We start from the raw sequence: 20,835 nt of genomic DNA, 5'->3' as shown, positions 1-20,835 counted from the left end.
TAGGGAGGGGAGTTGTGATTAATGCCTCAGAAGCAATACACTGGAGACAATTTTAACATAGAGTAAGTTACAGGAAACAATTTCTGAGATACATCTTTTTGGGGGTATGGTGACTCATGCCTATAATCCCAACACTTTGGAGAGGTAGAGATTTCTTGAGTTCCAAACGTTTGTGTTCCTGCTTAAAAACACAATAAACTTTATGAAATAAAGTCTGATTAACTACAAGTGTTCCAAAGTAAAAGAAAACAACTAGTCTTCTTTTTTTAAGTACCACATACCAAAATATTTGTAGGACAGCAGAAATGAAATGTACAGATTCCCATAGCAATTGTCCTTTCTCTTTCATAAGACAATTGCTGGATACTGTAGATTGGTTTATTCAACCTACATTTCACCTTTCTTTTAACTGTGGAGTTTGGAAATCAAAACAAAACATATTTTCCAGATTCCTTTGAAGCAAGTGTGCTGAAGGCAAATTAGATCTGCCAATCATATGCATGGGCATAAAATTTGGAAAACAAAAGTGAGGCACATGCCATCTTCCTGTCATATTCTGTCTGCCTCTGTTAGAGCCTGTGGAGGAAACAACAATTTCTCTGCAGCAGTTGAACAGGATTTTTTTCCTAGCTCAGCCCTGCCGGAATCTGGAGTCACTCACCCCATGTGACCACTGAGCACATGAGATGAGACTAGGTCAAGTAGAAATGTTCCATAAGTATAAAATACACAGTGGGTTTTGAAGTCTTAGTACCTCCCCACATATTAAATATTAAGGAATTTCATTAATTTTTACATAGATCTTATATTGAAGTGCTTCTAATTTGTTAAATCAAAATGTTTTTAAAATTGATTTTGCCTGCTTGATTTTATTTTTTAAAAAATAGGTTACTAGAAAATTTGAAATCAAAACTATGCTTTCACATTATATTGCTTTTGGACAGCGTTGCTTCAGCTTCCTTGTGTAGAGAGAAAAGAGGAAGCAATTTTGAGACTTCTCTATCCATCTTCTCATTTCCCGGATGACAGCTGTGGATATCGATTCTCTAGCTCCTTGGTGGTTCAGTGGCTGTGAAAGTACGTTCCTGATTCTGGTTTTGCTTCCATGGCAACCTCAGAAGTAGAGGCCTTTCTGATGGTATGGCTCTAGGAGTCACCGCTATCGGTCCTATTGGGAGCCCCCTCCTTCAGTCTTTCTTCCTATTTTGTAAACATTCATTTTTGTATTATATCTGTTCCTACTTGTTTAAGATTCTTAGTGTGTTTTCTGTACTTTGCATCAAATCTTGGCTGATAAAAAGAGAAACATCTTAAAAAGTAGAAGCAATTTCTGAAATGGAACTTTTTAAAGTTGCTTAAAGTTTTCAGGAAAAAAAATCTAATGACAAACTTTTAAAATTATGGAAATGAACTTAGTATGTGCCATTGGAGAGTGATGTCCATTTTTTTTTACTTGACTATGGCACTTATAACACCTATATTTGCATATTCCAAACAAAGCACCAGCCATGAAAACCCTAGAAATGATTTTTAATACGATACTTCTGCTAGTAACACTATTTTTCGAAATGGAAGTTTAAAGAGAAGAGTGCAGTAAAGGAAGAAGAAATGAGATGGCCTCAATCTGAAATGAACCATTCCCTGGTCAAACCTGATTTCCATGATAAGGGCCTACAAAATTATTTGCCGTTTTTCTCATTTTCAGCATATCTTGAGGGCATCAAAATGGTGACCTTCCTTCCTGTGTTCCTGTGTTTCTATTGTAAAAGCGATTTATGAATCTGCCTGGTTATCGCTGGGATCATTCTATTTTGTGTAGAGGTTGTTGTCTATTTCCCATACAGGCTTCTCTATGCGGTACTGCTGGGCATTCAGTGATAGTATCACAGCATCAGAAAATTGCCACCCTCACTGGTGTAGCTCCCTGGGTTGCTTTAGCAATCATAGGAAATGCATGTGTTATCCCCAGCTGTGCAAGATTTTAGATGTAAATTAATAAAGCAGCAGCGACTTCCTGTGATTGTGGGGAAGTTCATGAGTCGTCTAAAGCCAAAGGCAGTACAGTAATTATTTATGCGTGCACTCATACACATACACACACACACACACCCCACAGGATTCTTTTAAGACAAGCTCATTTTTCTCCTACCCTATCATGTGTTTGGCAGTACACTAAAAGATCTTTTAAACAGTGTTTGGTAGAAAAGGGCTGTGAATTGCTGAGAAAGATTTTTATTTATTTTTTGTGTGTGTGCTTATTTTTAATCTCACATTATAAATTTACTTAAGCTAGTCACAGCTATTTACATTTCTTGGCATGGTGTCAAATGCAATAATGTTAGAATAATAGCTAATAGACTACATAAACACAGACAAAGTGTAGAAAGCTATGATACAGTTGAAGGTAATGAGGTTGCAGGTAATGAAGTGACTTTCAGACCTGGACTCAGCCTATTTTTAGGCTGAGAAGCTCCCAAGTTATCTGATAGGTCTAGAGATGCATGGATATTTGTATGAGAGTTTATAGAAATCCAGTATAGACCTGAAATAAAGGTTCAGATTTGCTCACAATGTAAGAAGAATGGAATAAGGGAAGAGTGAGGAAGAGAGAAAGAGAAGAAAAATAAAATGTAGAGAAATGACTGGAAGATTAGAAGAAAGGAAGAAAGACCCAAGACCCAATACAAGAAATAAATAAGAAGGGAAATGCGGGGGGGGGGGGAAGAATGGAAAGAACAGATCAGAGAATGAAGAGAGACTGGCAGGTAACTTGTGAAGAATTAATTTTTATCAAACTAATAATTTGAGTTTTGAATTATTGTCTTCTGTGACTACCCATGTGGACCAGAAAAATAGTCATACAGTTTTTGAAGTCTGTCATTTCTAAATGAGGCATAGAAAATTCACAAGGAAATATGGTAGAGTGGAATCCATTTCCATCCCACCTTCGGCACATGCCTTACCCTAGACTAGATAGAAGCCCTGGAGCAGAAGGAAGGAAATGGGAGAAATTGAAGCATTCCTCTAATGTCCATTAACTAGGACTAGGAGCGAAACTATGAGAAGGGAACACAATGAAAATCTTACAAATTTCAAGACTCAAGAGTAGTGTAGATTTTATTTTATGCCCCGGAGGAAAGCTTTTGGAAAGTTGCAGCCTTACTACACTTCCTCATACAATTGGGCACCGAGAGAATGATTAAAAATAACATGAAATCAAAACTATATAAATCAATAGAATGCCTGTTAACCCCAGAGAACCAAAATCTTCACTCCCTCACATGTGTTTGCCAGAGCAAATTTTTGAGCTGTGAGAGTCCCAAACTGTGAGTTAACAGAATTAACGAGGGAAGAGAGTGAATGTGTTTACCAGATTGAGTACGGCAAGATGAAGAGATTTGCATCGGAAGGAAATTTTTTATGATTCACAACAGATGGAGAATGATGAGGCTGAATCACTATTCTTCACCAAACTCAAGAAGGAGGAAGGAAGAAGGCAGTACATTTTTTGAACACTTATTATGTACCCTCTCATTTAATTCTCACAATAGTTCTGCAATTTAGGATATCATCTCTTCAGTTTTCTGATGAGAAAACCTAGAAATACGAAAGATAACTTAGTTTGTGTTTGTTGCAACTGAAATTGAAGCACAGACATAGGTAAGTATATATGCCCTAGACTCCATTATTACTTGTTTTATACTTACTGAGTTCCTATCATGTGTCAATAATATGCTAGATACTCACAAAGACAAACATTACATGGAGCCTGTGCTCTAATAGGGAAGACAGATATTAAATAAATATCTGTACGGCATATTATAAAAATGTGTAAAAAGTGAGACCTAAATTAGTCTGAATTAGGGTGGAGATAGCATCTGAGCTGAAATTCGAAAGACAATGAAGTAAACCAAGAAGTAGTGTTGCCAGATAAAAAGCAAGCAGCCTAAATATTGCACAAGACATCATTAAACTAAAAATTATTTGCTATTTATCTGAGGTTCACATTTAACCAGACACCTATATATTTTTTTCTAAATCTGGCAACCCCACTAAAGAGGAACAGAGAGTGTGTTCCAAGAACAGGGAAGAGCATGTATGAAAATCTTGAGTGCTAACACACACACACACACACACACACACACACACACGCACACACCCTCACACACACACACACACACACACACACACACACACACACACACACACACGCACACACACACACATTTTGAGAAAGCAAGAGGAAACCACTGCAGATAGAGCTGGGAATATAAAAGGAAGAGTAGGTTAAGACGATGAATCCAAGAAAGATATTATGTGTTGCCTTGTAAGCCACTTAAGATTTTGGATTTTATCCTAAGAGCAAAGAGAAGCTACTACATAGTTTTAATCAGGAGAATAAAATGACCAAATTTTAGTTTCCAATATAACATATCATGGATGAAATGTGAGTAGTAATGAATTTGTAGACAGCAAAAGGCTAATTGAATTTGATCTGGTGGGAGGAAAGAGTGGTCTGAGTTAGAGTGCCACGTCAAAATACTGAGAATGTAATGGATATTAGAAACATTTTGGAGGTGAAATGGACAAGACCTGGTATGTATATGGGGATTGTTCATTTCGGGATGGCCCTGGAGTCCTGGCTTGACACAGGTATATGAGATAGCACCACTTAACAAGATAGGCAATGTGGAGGACAAATGATTTGGAATTTATTTTGGGGGGGAGGAGGTGGAGAAAGTAGATCATTAGATGACTTTAGACCATGTTGAAAATGGAATAGCCACTCTGTCATTTCAGAGATGACTGATCATGGTCTATATCTCTTTCCCTCAGGCCGCACTAGAGATCTCAACTCTCTGGGGACTTATTGTCACCCAGACTCTTAATGCCATACTGCTATTTCTAACACAATCCCCCAACACCTTCCTTACTCCAAATACTCCTCTTTTCTAGAAACTTCTCTGTCTGTTTAGCAAACTTCCTCCATACTCAACCCTTTCTCAGAAGCGTCCTTTATTTTCTTGCCTTTAGTGAGACATCCCATTCCATAACACATGCTCAGGTGGGTTTTTTGAGTAAGTTCTGCATAGCTGTTTTTCAGGCATTATTCCTCTTTCTTTTAGTAAACTGCATGGACCCTTTGAAACTAAGTCCTTTTAGATATAGGACTATCTGTCCTCATTGCTACTATTGATTTTCTGGTCACTCCTCATTTATCTCCTGTCAACATTGTCAGTGAATTTGTGATCCTTATGAATAAACTTTCTCAAAATCTCAGACTCTTGATTCAATGATTTCCTAATTTACCGAGAACTATTTCTTTACTTCCTTGAACTACTTCTAAATTATTTTCCACTTGACATTGTAATCACTGGAAAAGTCAACTTTGAATCTTTACTTTAAAAAATAGACATTTTCAATACCTTTTCTTGTTGTTGTTCTTCTACTTCACAATGCTCAAATACCTTGAGGTCACAGTGATTAATTATTGAGACACTGTATCTATAACCCCCACCTCTTTCTCATTCACATTACCATATTAGCCAGTTTAAATTCCATGTGGGATTATTGTAATCTCTCCTGGAAAATAATGACTTCTATTTCCTTGTTCCTCTCACATCCCTCACATTTTCATATACAAAAAGAAAAAAACAGAATAAATATACCAGTGTTTTCCCCCAAAGCACTCAGCATTAATGGAAAAAAGAAAAAAAAATAATTTTCTTTAAATTTATGATTATTAGCTATAAGAACACAATACTGCAAGGCAATTCCATTATGGAAATAGATATAAATATCCCAGAAAAACTTTTTTTATTTCTTCTTCTCTTTCCTAAAATCCCCCACAACCCTTCTACGATATTCACACTTTGGCTGCTGTCTTTACCTCATGTTAAATGAGATGATAGTGAAATCATGCCTCAAAGAGTTAAAGAAACCAACGACTAAATTCTTGCGCGGGATAGCAGATTAGAAAAGAAACAACTTGATGAAAAGCTGAAACTGAAACTGTGCCCCAAAGACTATGAAACCAGTAACATAAAGTTTTGAGCTTGTTGGAGAGTAGATAAGGAAAGAAACAACTTGTTGAAATAGTGAAACTCCTTTCACTTGTGAGATCAGGAAAAAACTGGCTAAAATGGATTGGAACCAAGATGGTCAACTGGAGTTTGGGCAGAAAAAGCTTGCTGATGTCACAGTCTAAATTTTCACTGCATGTTTTGCACTCACTCCCCCCGAATTTGCATATGTGATTCATAAGGTAGCATGAAGAGATAATTGTCCATGGTGAAGGGTTTTTCGGACCTCCCCTTCCCTTCTGCCAATCACCTTCTAATCTCAGAGCCCATTTCCATATTTTTTCTAATAAAAATACTGCTTTAAAGCCAGCATGGGAAGACAGATTTGAGCTTGACTCCCGTCTCTTTATGAGTCTGCTTGCAACATAAAGCTTTTCATTTCTCAAAAACCTTGTATCATAGTGTTGGCTTCTAGCATATTGGACAGCATACTTCTTTTGCTCACTAATAATTCGACCTCCTGGTATAAACTCCCCCATCTTCCCATCTTTGTGCCAAAAACCTGCTTTCATCCCCCATCATCTTCTTTTTCTCCCTGTGCCCAGGAAACACCAGTCTCTCAACTTGATTTCTACAGTCCACCCATTCTTAGCTCTAATCTTTATCAGCATAGGTGGGATCAATGGTTATCCCAATGATGGCATAATCATTGTCCCAGGAGCATAGAAATACACTCTAGTGCTTCCTGTTTCTTAAAAAAAAGTGAATTAAAGTCTTATTTGATTGCACATTCCCCTTGTTATACTAACCTGCTTCCCTTGCAGAATTCCCACTGCCTAGTCAAACTCAGTGTCTCACCTAAATTCATGCCAATCTAGCCTCTGTACCTACTAGAAATGTTCTTGTCTAAGTCACCTCCAGCCTCTGTCTCACTAGTTATTATGTATAAACTGGTTTGGTTTTTTTTTTTTTTTTTTTTTGGTAGTCATTGTGTTGCAAGAGTTTTGAACCCCACTGACAGCTGAAACCAGCAACCTTGGGTTCTTGTCCCAAGACCAAGAAGATTAAGAAATGCAAACACCAAAAGGATGAGTAAAAGATGAAGTTTATTAAGCAACAAAGCTCTCCAGAAAAAGAGATGGGGCCCCAAATGGGTAATTGGTGATAGGAATTTGTGGTTTTTATCTTATCTTTTCTGGGGGTGTTTCTCTCTTTTACATCTCATCCACCCTTTACTTTCTGAGAGCCAATTTTTATTGCACATGTGGATCCTTGATTAAGGTTACTCCATCTTGAATATTACCCATAAGTACCACAGAAAAGCCCACTTGAGGAGGGTAAAACCGCAATGCAAATTCCATGTTAGTGATATTATAATAAGCCAAGGTCAAGTTAGGACATCTGCTTAAGTTACTGCTCCTGCATTTAAGCAGCAAAAGTCCCTTTTAGTAGTACATCTGGGTTGAGAGGATGTCCTTAACCATATTAACCACATTTTCAACCAACAATTATATGACTGGGGTGGTGCAGTGAACGTTCCCGCAGGTATTAAGTCTCCTCAAGACACTCCCTCTCTCTCTGCCTAACCAGCTTCTATCTCCTCTCTGGTTGTTTGTATTTTTTCCTATTTATAATGTGCTGTCAGGGTTCAGAAACAATGATCAGTACCACAAGGCAGCTCTCAAATTTGTGTCCTCCATTCAAATTTTTCATCTATACTCCAGATGTGTCCTTTCCTTCACACCTGATTTCTAATCTATCAGTAATTACTTCTAATTCTTCCACAAACATGTATTGCAAATATGTCTACAGTACTCCTATCTCTACTACTACCAATCTTAGACAAGTACCAGCATTTCTTGTTTCAACTGTGCAGCTGCCTCATGTTGTTCGACTCCTTCTACCTGTGCCTTCCTTGTCCTTCTCCTTCTCCTCAAAATACAGAGCTCTTCTTAAAATCTATACCATGTCCTATCATTCTCCATCTTATGAAGTTTCAATGAATTGCCTTTCTATTGAGAATAAAATCTAAGTTTCTCTCTATGGTCTATGCGTGCTCTCATAACTATCTCTTTCCCATATCTTTAAATTAATCCCATCCCTCTCTATGCCCAGCTCATATTTCGTTCCTTGAACAAGGAAATTCTTTTCTGGTAAATATTTTTTGAGTTGTTTGAAATGCATATAAGATAAAAACTAGAAATTCAAAAAAGAGAGGATAAATGACAAATCTATGACCATAAAAAGGTAAGAAGTGATAAGACCCAGAATACGTATAAAATAATTCGACTTGGATAAAAGAGAGAATTTCTTCTGTTTTAACATGGAGGAATTTTAAAAGGTACTTATAGTCACAGCTGGTTTGGTTGATTTCTCTCTCTTACCAAAATAATGATATCTATTTATTATTTCTGTGCCTTTAAAAGCAGGATCCTTGGATGAGAGTAAGAGGGGAGTTGAAAGTCTTTGAGATAAAAATAAAACTCCAATAATTATTTAAAAATAATCATTGTTAACTATTAGCAACTGAGTTAACTAGAAGAACACATCAGTCATGACTGACAGTGTTGAATGTCAAGTTGAGGTTGATAATCATGATTTATATTGAAGTCAACCATCTATGTGGCATGGTTTTCTTTAGCTGTGATCAGCTGCTCAAGGACAAGCTTTGAGAATACAATACTAAGGTTCATTAAGAAATGTGTTAGTCATGAAAGAGCACTGCAGCTTTTTCTGAGTGAAACTTGACTCTCTCTAAGGTAGATCTCTCTTTACCCAAGAGTCTGAACTCTCTCTTGGTTGGTGTCCTCACTATTTCAAAAAGCAGAGATTCAAACAGAAATCTGCCCAAGGAATTTCTCTTCCTAACCTTCTATTTTATTTTTTGTTAAGGTGCAGGTCACCATACCCTATACCAGGTGAAATGACTGTTCTTTGCAGCACCTAAAAATGCAGTGTGGAGTCTTGCCTGCACATTAGAATTTTGTGAGAGTTTTTAAAAATGCCAATGCCTGTGCTCCACACCCAATATTTTTAGCAATTGGTCAGCTATGGGAACTGGTCACAGGGAGTTTTAAAAGTACCTCAGGGATGTCTAATGTGAAGCCAATATTAAGGACCACTGAGCAAAAGAATATATGCTCAATAGAGGATGCCAGTCTTCAATTCTTTTGTAAACGAATTTGAGACAGGCACACTCACATATCTTATTTCTGAAAGTTACCAAGTTTAAGAAGACAAAGAAGAGATATAAAAAGTTAATGAAAACTAACTCATTTGTCCATTTCCTGTAAGATTCCTGTGAATTTTACTTTTATATGTAGGAGTGCTTTATATATTCAACATGTAAGATGTTTGAGATGGGAATTGTAGACATCTTGTCTTACTCTGTGACTTACCATTTCTCTCTCTTATTGGGGTCATTTGGTGAACACAAGTTGGTAGTTTTATGTACTGCAATTAATCGGTTTTTAACATTATGGTTATAATATTTTCTTCCCTGTTTATTAAATATGTCTTTCTTCAAGGTCTTTAATATATTCTCAAATATTTTTATGTATGTTGTATTGTGCTATAAATGTTCTTGTCAAGGTCTAAATGTTCACATTTAGATCAACAAACCATCTGAAATTATTTTGCTTATGGTGTGAAAAGGGTCAATTCACTGTGTTAATATTCAACTGATTAAAACAATATATTGAAAAGTCATGAATTTTCAATTGAGTAAAGAGCTACCTTTATTGTAAATCAAGTGATACTATATATGTGGATCTTGAATTCCATTTTATTTGTTTATTTGCTTGCACATACGCTAGTTTCACATTGTCTTAACTTGTATAGTTGTATGATATGCCATAATATATGATTGTCAAACTCTTCCAGTTAGAATTTTTAGTGATAATACATTGATTATCTAGATTAATGTAGAGAAAATTGACATAAAAATACTAAATCTTTTTATTTACATTCATTGTATATTACACCATTAATTAGACCTTCTGTATCTGTTGATAATTTCCATTTGTTTTGCTTTATTCTTTTTTTCTCCTGCGTAAAATTTCTTATCTAAGTAATTAATATTTTTGGTGTTATTAAAAATGATAAATTTTACAAATTATTTTCTAAGGATTTATTGCTGTTATTAGAAATGTAATTGATTTTTACATTAACATTGTGCTCAGTTATCTTAATACATTAACTTACAAGTTTAATAGCTGTTTATAGATTCTTTTGAGTTTCTTTAATAAAGAATCACATTCTCTACAAATAGTGATAATCTAGTGTCTTCCCTGATAAACCTTTTGCACTATTTTTATTACCTTATTGGTGAACAAGGGCTACCAATAAAATGTTTAATAAGAGTGGCAACAGACATTGTTTTCTTCTTTGTTTCAAAGGGATATAGGCCTTTGTTTTTTAAAAAAGTATGATATTTGCTCTAGGTTTTGGGTGTATATATATATGTATGTATATGTATATATATATATGTATGTATATTTTATAATAAGGAAATTTCTTTAAGGATTTTGATATAATTGACATACAAAAAGTCCACATATTTAAGGGTACAAATAATACATTTTGACATAAGTATACAAAAACTACCAACACAATCAAGATGATGAGTACATCCATCACCTCCTCAGGCCTCTTTGTACTCCTTCCCACTGCACGTCCCTCTCACTCTTTTCTCATTTGTTGGCAATGGCCCACACATCTAGAATGTGTCATTAAAAATTAATATATATTGGTTTGAACTATATATAAAATCCACCAAATAGTAGGTTCTTTTATGTTTGACTTCTTTTACTCTATATAATTATTTTAATACTTATTCACATTGTGATATTTATCTATCAGCCATACCTTTTTATTTCAATGTTGCTTGGTACAGATATACCACAGTTTTCCATTCATTCACCTATTGATGGATATTTGGGTTTTTTCCAGTTTGAGGCTATTACAACTGAAGCTACCAAGAACATTTAAGAGTAAGTTTTGATATAGATACAGATATACAATTATATAGCCATATATATGCATATTACTTTTATTGTATAATAAATTATAACTAGTTACACTTACAATATGTAAAATATAATACTTTTGTCTAAAGTAAATACTTAGGAATGGAATGGTTAAATCATATAGTATGTCTTTAACTTTCTAAAAAGTGTACAAATCAACACAAAACTGCTTTTGAAGGCATTTGTACCAATTAGCCTATGAGTTTTTTCAAAAATATATTTTTATTGATTCTCTAATGTAGTTTGACTTATTACAGTGTCAAACACAATAACAATTTTTTACCCCTCCAAGATAGTATAGGACCTTAGAACACGTCACTCTATTTACCCTCTTCTGTTTCTCATTATTAGGTATTTAGTTTTATATTATATTTTAAGTTCAGCAAGACCTTCTACATATAGTTGCTCGTTCCAATCATAGCTCATTACAACTTGGTTCACTTATACTCTCTCCATTGCTTCTCCTTTCTCCTTTGTGTTTCTTGTTCCTCTTTGGGATTATTGTTCTTTTGCCTTAGAAATTTCTGTACGTTTCCTTTCTAGTGCAAGTCTGTTAACAAATTATCTCATTTTTTATTTTTCATTTGAAAATAAATTTATATAGCCTTAATTCTGAAAGATATTTTCCTCAGGTATGGAATTCTAGATTGATATTTCTTGTTCATTTCTTCCATTTTAAAAATAACTTTTCGTTATCGCTTGGTTCTTGAGAACTAATTCTCTTTTATATTACTCACTGAAATGCATTGTCTCTTTCCCCTTAATCACTTTTAATTTTTTAAATTTTTTATTTTTTTCCTCACAATTGTTTTACTATGATACGTTCTTCCTACATGTGGTTCTCAGCACTCCTTGATTCTATAGTTTAGTGTTTCTTCAGCTTCTGAAAAATCTCAGTCATTTTCTTCTTCAGGCTTTGCTTTTGCTCCATTCTCTCCTTTTCATCTCTAATTTCAATTACACATACTACATACCGCTTATACTTTTGTCTTTATGTCTTACCTTTCTTTTCTCTGTGCTTCTTTTTGGACATTTTTTGTACTATAGCACAATCGAATTCACATGTAATAATCTCAAACTGAAAACAACCCAAATGTTCATTAATAGGTTAATGAACAAGCTATGGTATATCTGTACCATTCAATACCTCAACTGCTTCTGTTTTTGCATTCAATATGCTCTTGATGCTATCTACCTAAGAGCAGTTAATATTTTATTCCATCTTAGGATTTTCATTTGATTCTTTATCAGAGAGTCTTATTTGTAGTCTCTGATGAGACTTTCCATCTTGTCATCGCTTGTCTTGAACATATTAACCACAGTTACTTAAACTTCTGGGTTTCACAACTTCAATACCTTGATCATCTGTGGGTCTTTTTTATTGTCTGATTTTGCTAACGGTCTTATCTCTTGGTATATCTGATGATACTTTTATTGATCCTTGGATATTGTGTATAAAAAATTTTAAGTGTTCTGGATGACGTGTCCTTGCCCCAGAAATTGTTCATCTTGTTCTTTAGTATAAAGTTAGACTGATATCTGATTATCATAATCAAATAAAGGACTAAACTGACCCTAGACTGGGCTGGAATTTTCTAGTTGTCAGTCAACCTCTGGTTGGCTCCTACTTTGAAGGTATTACCTTCTGCATGTCCTGTCTTAGAGTCTGATGTGTTTATTTTATTAATATATAGCCTTTCCAGTACAGTGAAATTAACAAAAACTTTATTCTCCTGTCTAAAGGCTTTCTGAGTGCTTCATTCTTCTTGCTCTGCCTATTTAGAGAGGTATTTAGTTTTATATTTTAAGCTCAGAGGTAAAAACTTAAATTTTAGGTTCACATTTCTGTGTCACCCTTATCTTCATGCCTTAATTGTTCCCGCAACTCTTATCCTACTTGATAATTATGAACTTGGATTTTTGTCTTCCCAGACACATTGCATTATCAAAAGTGTTAGTGGGTTTTCTACTTCTCAGCAGCAGCCTTCTTCCAGGATTCTCTGCCTCTTCCTCCACTCTAAAAATAACAGATGCCCCAAAGGGTAAAGAATCCAGCAGAATGCTATGTCACCTCTCTGTAGTCTCTTCTTTCCAGGTTCTTTGCCTCTTAGTGCCTAACTGCATTGACAGCCCTTCAATGCTTTCAAACAGATGTATTTTGGATTTTTATCTGGCTTTCCCAGTAGTTCTTTATTGATCACCCTCATAGCTTGAAAGAAACATTCTCTATAAAACTCACATTATAACCTGAGAAAGAACCAGAGTCAAAATTAATTATTAACTTTGAAAATTCAAAATGTGGAGCAACTGACCACCATAAAATTCTTAGATATAACTTTAGTTTTACTGCTGCCCTCTCTTTATTGGATACATTTCCCAAACTATTCACAATTAAGATGTACATAAGAATGAGAAACAAAAGATAAAATAAAATCTAAAAAAATACATAACTTCTTACAAATAAAAAAGTAGAAAAAAGTACTTTCACATAAATTATTCTGTATTACTTACACTTGATTATAGTTAAATATTTTAGCCTTGCAATCCAATAATGGTCCCTTATTTGTTTGTTTTTCTAAAAGTCTGAGAGTTGCTACTACAGAAATTAAATTTGAGAGTGAGAGTGCACATTTTCTTCTTTACTTATAAAAGCAAATCCAGTCTAAAAGGAAAAGTTTTGAGGCAATGTTCCTACATTCTTAAAGGAAAAAATATAAAACATGTTAATATGGCATCTAAACATTGGAAGAGATACATACACATGTTCTTAATTGTGTTCTTATTAATTTTTATTCTGTACTTGACTAAGGTCACTGTTTAGTTTTTTTAAAAGATACTATTTTTGTAAATATGTATAGATTTATTTTACTATAATCCTTTTTGAAGTCAATTTTAGAAAACTAGCACAATAATGGATTGAATTTTTCAGATCTAAGTTTATTATGATAAATACATGTTCTGTGCCTAGGTTCAGTTCATTTATTTGAGAAAAAGGTCACTGCAATCAATTATTGGCTTTTTTCACTTTTCAAATAGCAATTCTGATTTTATGTAGACATAACTTCAAATGTAACACTGAGAGATTAAATTGGAAAAGTCAGTTTTACTAATGATGCTACATCTGTATAAAATATATCACTATGATGGCACACCCTAAATATGGTTCTAGCTGATGGTATGTTGTTAAAATATATAAACATTTTATATGAATTAAAAAGACGGATTACAAAAGAACTGCTACTTATATTTATCTTCTTGAAAAAGAAAAATTTTCCATACCATCTGCCTCTTCAGTCCTTGTTTGCTACATTTGTGACTTTATGGGTAAATGGCTTACTGATGCTATTTTGTTCAGACCTTGACCCGTGCTCAGCTCAGGAATGTTTTTTCCTAGTATCTCTCTGCACTTGTAGTTCCTGTCATCCTCTGTTTTTCTACTGGTATTCTTTTATTTTCTTAAACTCTTTTCCTAATATCATATTTCTGTCATAATACTCTCCAAGAAAGGTCATGCCTTCCTTACTGCTGATAACATGGTAGCAAATTCCCCAACACTTCCTAGGGCACAGCAACAATTCAGGACCTGAAGTCAACAAGACAAAGTGCCAGCCCAGGATTCAGGAGATGTGGTCCCACACAGTGGTGATTCTAGACTCTGAATGGTAGGACACAGCAATATCCCAGATTCCCTGGGGCCAGTTGATACTGCAGCAAAGACCCAGGCCCTACATACTGCAGCAGCATGTGCCCAAGGGGAGCAAAGCAATGCCTTAACGATCAGCTCAGACTGCAGGGGACTAGTCCAGTTCCAAGAAGGCGAGGCACTATGTCTTTTCCACTTGGACAGTGGAATGTCCAATGTTCTGATTCCCTGGGACAAAAGCCAGGACCTCTGTTCAATTCTGTAAAGTGTGGCTACATGGGTTGATGGAACCTTCAGATCCCTAGGGGCTGGGTCACTGCATCAACTATTGCACTGGGGGAGCATGACTGCTCCAGTGTCCCAAAGGTCTGAAGTTCTCAGGGGGCGGGATGCCATCTCAGCTCAGCCCTCAGGGGGGAGTACATCAGCAACTGGAATGGGGGAGATGGAGCATCTCCAACGTAACTTGGTCCTAGGGGGAGAAGGTGTAGCAGCAGCTCAACTTTGGTATAGCACACTGCTGGGTGAGTATGTTGCAGGGTGGCGAAACTTCTGGGATCATGGGATAAAATAGCTGCTTGCCCATGGAGCAAAATGCATTCTAAGCAGTGACTCTGGTGCCAGAATCAAACAACACAGTAGAAGCAAGGGCCGTGGAAATGCCAAGTACCATACAACATAGGCTTCTCCTCTAGGGGTAGCTCAGTGTTTAGACTCTCAGCTGGGCCCAGAACTTGGGAAGACCACAGGAGAACTGTTGATGTTCATGATGATGTTCTTCAATAGTGAGAACTCAGGTGGTCATGATGGTGATGGCGGCTGCTGGGGTCCTCTTGCTTACCTTTTTACTGCAGGAACAAGTCACTCCTGGTTCCAAGCTGATCCCATCGTGGGGTGGGGGATGTAGGGGGGCAGAGGCAAGGTGTTTTCTTCCTTTTTAAGGTAGCTTTCCTGTGCTCTGCAGGGTTTTTGCTGCTTTTTCACTATTCTGTAGAACTCTTTTTTTAGTCATTTGTTGAAATTTAGTTGTTGACCTGTTTTTTTGTGTATGGGAACAGAGAGATAGCTAGGAGCTTCTAGTCAACTATTCATGTCCACACTACACTTTAGAACATTCTTTCATGATTAAAGCTGGGGTTAGAGTTTTTGTGTATTTTTCAGAAAAAAAAATAAGTAATGCTGCTCATACATATTAACTGCAAAATCTCAAAAGCTTAAAACCACAAATTTTATTTTCCTTCTGTGATATATTAATTACACATCGGTTGATAGATGTAAGGGGTGAGAAAGCAAGCTCTGCTTGACCTAAACACTCAAAGACCAGGAATGACAGAAACCTGACCAATTGTGATGCTGACAATACAATAAAAGGTCTCCATGGTTACCAGAATAAGGAAGCAAAGTGCCCAGCAGGCTTACACATACTTTTAGTAGCCCCAACTAGAAGTAGCACATTTTTTACTCACAGTCCAAGGCCCAGAATTGATAGTCCCAATAAAACTCTACGTTAATTTTAGAAATATGTGTTAACATATTTAGATCCATAGTCCCCTACCTTTTTGGCGTCTAAGACTGGTTTCATGGAAGATGATTTTTCCATAGACAAGGATGAGAGTGGGCAGGGGGGTCATTAGACATTAGTTTCTCATAAAAAGCACAATCTAGATCCCTCCCATGAGCAGTTCACAATAGGGTCGCAGCTCCCATGAGAATCCAATGCCAGTGCTGATCTGACAAAAAGGGCTCTGCTCAGGCCAGCTGCCTCTCATCTCCTGCTGGATGGCCCGGTTCCTAATAGGCTATGGAGCAGTACCGGTCCATGGTGGGAGTTGGGGTCCTCTGATTTAGATGTATTTAAACTTAGAATATTGCTAACTAATAAGTTAAGCATTTAGCTAAAATTAGAGGGAGGAGGAACAATAGACCAATACCACCGTCTCTCCCTACCAAAAAAAATAGTGGAAGAAATTATTAAAATGTAAAGACAAATTAGCAGAGATTGCAACAAAATTAAAAGCTGGCTCTCTGAAGATGCCAAACAAATTAATATATGAATTTCAAGTTTAATCAAGGGGAAAAGAAAAGTAAACAGTAAAACACTTGGAATGAAAACTAGGTTATAGCTAACAACAGAGAAGGAATTTTAAAAGTTATAGGTTTTACTATATAGCCCTTAATCCAATGTTTTTAAATTTTTGATGTGTCAAAGAAAAAATGCTTTATATTCTCTATAAACCAGAAACAAATGAAGCACTCTTGTCTAAAACACTAACCATTTCTTAGGAAAATTTATTGTGTCACTACATAGAGTTAACATTTTGGAAAGGCAAATAAATGAATCAATAATAAAAACAATGCATTGATAATGATATTCTCAATATATAAAAATAATATACACATATGTTATCTATAATTCTTAAATGATGCATTTCCAGACTCCAAAATATTTTCTTCAGACTAGAAAAAAGATTGGATTGTGGTAAACTTCCATCTCCCTCCGTGAGAAGTAAAAAGGGTCTAAAATAACCTACTTACTGCAAACAATCAGAAAATTTGACAAAACATACTTTATCAAATAGTTTTCAAACATTAGACAATAGGCAACATAACAAAATGATTTATGAGAAAAGGAAAACAAGATAAGAATTACAATCAACTACCCTTGATTTTCTTGCTAGAGGCAACTCGTGGACTATGATACAGGGAGACAAAACTCAAGCAGGACCAAGGAGTTCCACTGTTAAGGAGACAGAGATCAGAAGTGGAAAAACTAAGGCAGCTGAGAATATAAAAAATAATACTGGAGAACAGAGCACTAAACCAAAGAGCTTTACAAATCAGCATAGAGTCCCATAGAATCTTCACATGCAAGGATTAATTCCTATGACACAAACAAAAAATGATTTTTGGGGGGAGAACAAGTATGGGGAATCCATAAATTGAATTATTTCTGGAACTCACACACAACTAGAAAACATTCAAGTTTGCACTACAGAGAATGGAGAAATCTAAGATGTTTATTAATGATGTTTTAATAGTAGGGCTAAATTAGCCTGAGGGTAGAGACATCTTTGGATCCACTTCTTAAAGAGCTTAACAACAAGTCTCGAAAGGATCACCAAAAAATGTAACTACACTGCCAGACTGGACAAAATTCAACACTTTTAAAAGGAAAACAACCAAATTAAGCACTTAATTATAGTACAATTGTATTGTTTGATATCTTCTTAAATATCTCTGAACTGGAAAATAAGCAGACAATCTTATAGCCAGGAGAAAAATGAGTCAATATAAATAAGCCCTCAAATGACAGAGATTATAATGATAGAAAGAGAAAACAGCTACCATAAATATATGAATGTGTTCAAAGATTTAAACAAAAACATTAATATTATAAGAGAAACGGAAGATACAAAAAAGAAGCCTTAAGCAAAACTTCTACAGACCAAAAATACAATATCTAAGATGGAAATATCACCGAACAAGATTACCGACAAATTAGGTACTACACAAGAAAAGATCAATGAACTCAAAAACAAACTAGAGAAAGACTCCAGCGCTTGTACCAGGCTGATTGCAGCACCCACCATCTAGACGCAGGTCTTAGAAGTTGACTGGGTAGAGGGCATTGTTGCTGGAGCTGAGACCAGGCACCAGAGTCCTCAAGGGTGAACCTCAAATTGCTGGAGTCCTTTGGGCAGAACTATCTGGAGGAAGCTAATGAAACTTTAGATTGTATCAGCATGGCGTTGACTTGCACCTTTAACAGATGAGGAATACTGCTTGCAGTTGGCTGTAATGATAGCTGAATTATCATCTGGGATTTCTTGACAAGAGGCATTGCTAAAATAATTAGTGCACACATCCATCCGGTTTGTTCTTTATGCTGGAGTCAAGATGGTCATAAACTTATGAGTGCTTCCACTGATAATGTAGTGCCACAGTGGGACATTCTCTCAGGTGACTGTGACCAGAGTTTTCGATTCCTTTCACCCATCTTAAAAGTCCGGTATCATTCACGAAGTCAGACCAAGGTTCTTGTGTGTCACATGAAATCTGCTCCTGTCATGTTGACCCTTTCAGATTCCAAACATGTTGTTCTGCTGGTAGACAATGACTCTGATTTGAATGTAATGGCATCTTGATAGGCAAAGGGAATGTATTTATATAGGAAATGCAAAAAGCAAGATTTTGGTCTTAAAAACAGATTTTTTTTTTTTTTTTTTTTTGAGTTGAAGTCCCGCTCCCGGCCACCTCAGCCTGGACCTGCTGGGCTCCAGCGATCCTTCCACCTCAGCCTTCTTAGTAGCCGGAATTACAAGCATGCGCTCCCACGCTCAGCTGATTTTTTGATTTATTGTAGAGATGAGGTCTCGCCAAGTTGCCCACGCAATCCACTCACCTCAGCCTCCCAAGGCGCAGGACTACAGGCTGAGCCACCGAGGCCGGCTAAAAAAAACAGATTCTTAAGATCTTGTTGCATCCTTCAGAATGACAACTGGAACAAGCAACACCACAGTCATTAAGTCAACTGAATTTTCCCAAAAGGAGAGTTGCTTTTTAATTAGCACAGAAGATCAAATAATCAGAGTCTATGATGGCAGAGAAAACTTAACTTGTGGAAGAGATGGAGAACCTGAACCATGCAAAAATTACAGGACTTGGTGAATAGGACCCCATGGGAGAAATGTTTCTCTGGGGGATGGTGAATACATAGTGGAGGGTTCTGCCCAGCAGTATGCTCTGTACATCTGGGTAAGGAACACTGGCAACCTGGTGAAGAATTCTCCATGAGGTGAGAGGAAAGCTTCTCTTGGATGTAGCTTGGCATTCTGTTTGACCCATTAAAGCATCCATTTCTAGTGGAGTGGTATCTATCTGGGCACAAAATCAAGTAGAAAACTGGAGTGCATTTGCACCAGACTTCAAAGAGTTAGATGCAAATGTAGAATATGAGGAAAGAAAATCAGAGTTTGATATTGAAGATGAAGATAAGAGTGAGCCTGAGTAGACAGGGGCTGATGTTGCAGAAGATGACGAAGTGAATGTCACCAGCTTGGACCGCATCACTACCTTCTGTAGCAGTGCTGAAGAACTGGAAGCTTCAAAGCCCCTATTGTATTTTCCCATTGCCCCTGAGGTAGAAGACCCAGAAGGAAATCCTTATGGTATCCCACTGGATGCAGTCCAAACCCCCTTGATGGACAAAGGGGCTAGCAGAGAAGAAGAGGCAGTCTTCGGCAGATGGGTTTTGCCATCTAAAAAGAAACCCAAAACAACCGACATAGAACTTCAAGTTATGCCCAGTGATTAAGTCAATCCACTACTGGGTGTGAAGGGGGATGACAAATCCAAGAAGAAATAAGCAAGAGGTCCTAAAGGATCAAAAGCAGGAGGCAAAATCTCAGAACTGTTATAAAGACCCTCAAAGTTCTTCATTCTTCCTCACTTTTCCATCATACAGCCTCTGGACATGGTGTTCAGTCATTTGAGATTGACTTTAATTTAAAACAAAGGCTCCTGCCTCCTACACAGAAGGTGGGAGGAGTGCATTTTATGTTTAAGTGAAGAAGTGAATTATGGAAGAAGTGTATACATCCCCCTTCCCTTCTTTTCAAGCATAATTCCAAATAGGCTCTTAGGAATGAGGATTTGTGAAGACATCAAATAGGAATTTTGACTCATTTAAACGTTAAAGCTTGGTTAATTTGATGAATAAAAGATACCTATGATTTGCTTATGCAACTTTATTGTACCCAGCATCATTTTGACAGGTCATTTCCTGTCTCCTAGTTGCCTTTCGACTTCAATGCATGTCCTCGAGTGACTTGTTCTTATCTGAAATTTTGCTGTCAGTATCCTAGGACAATTTTTGTTGTGTACTCTTTCATTTTTAAGTTTAATCTCTTCCCACATGCCTCCTAAATTTCCATATTGTATACAAAGGATGGGCAGAAAATAAAGTGCCCACATTTCAAATTTTTAGAAAAGAAAGAAAGACAAGATGGCACTCTCTTCCTTGTATAACACATTATGCTCAAAATACTGAGCTTTACAAGATTCAGGATTTTCCCCTGTTTTCCTTTCATTGCATGCTTCCCTTCAGTACTCATTTGTTGTCACTAATCATGAATTTTGAAGA

General features: G+C 36.3%; 1 pseudogene; it reads left to right on the top strand.

The window, feature by feature from the left end:
- Positions 1-1,022: 1,022 nt before the first annotated feature.
- LOC103256309 lies at positions 1,023-20,112 on the top strand (annotated as a pseudogene).
- The last annotated feature ends 723 nt before the right edge of the window (positions 20,113-20,835 follow it).

Source organism: Carlito syrichta, unplaced genomic scaffold (genome assembly GCF_000164805.1).
Source record: "Carlito syrichta isolate Samal-C Ts95f unplaced genomic scaffold, Tarsius_syrichta-2.0.1 Scaffold289232, whole genome shotgun sequence".
In the NCBI taxonomy this organism is placed as follows: Eukaryota; Metazoa; Chordata; class Mammalia; order Primates; family Tarsiidae; genus Carlito; species Carlito syrichta.
The sequence above is the reverse complement of the archived record's forward strand: the minus strand, read 5'-3'. Positions and strand labels throughout refer to the sequence as shown.